We start from the raw sequence: 256 nt of genomic DNA on the forward strand, positions 1-256 counted from the left end.
CTTATATTGCCAATTCTAGAATTTCCCTTTTTTCCCATTTTCTTTCCATTCCTCTACTTATTTTTACAGCAGGCCATCAGTCTGTATATATGATGTCGTGAAAGCTAACACTATGGCGTAAGTACCTGTTCATCAAATCACTACGTCCGTCACTAATGAAGTTCTTCACTGCACCCTCTCACTTTGGCCGCCTCCGTCTGACCTGCTGCTAGTGAGTTGTCTAACAAGTAGTTCACACGTGGTAATGCTAGTTTTT

General features: G+C 41.4%; 1 protein-coding gene across 1 annotated transcript in view; it reads left to right on the top strand.

Annotated features, from left to right (window-relative positions):
- Positions 1 to 256, top strand: part of LOC119588147 (twitchin-like) — a gene marked incomplete in the record, with an annotated part of 124,648 nt that overhangs the window by 90,214 nt on the left and 34,178 nt on the right.

The sequence above is a fragment of the Penaeus monodon genome, chromosome 23 (assembly GCF_015228065.2).
Source record: "Penaeus monodon isolate SGIC_2016 chromosome 23, NSTDA_Pmon_1, whole genome shotgun sequence".
Classification (NCBI taxonomy): Eukaryota; Metazoa; Arthropoda; class Malacostraca; order Decapoda; family Penaeidae; genus Penaeus; species Penaeus monodon.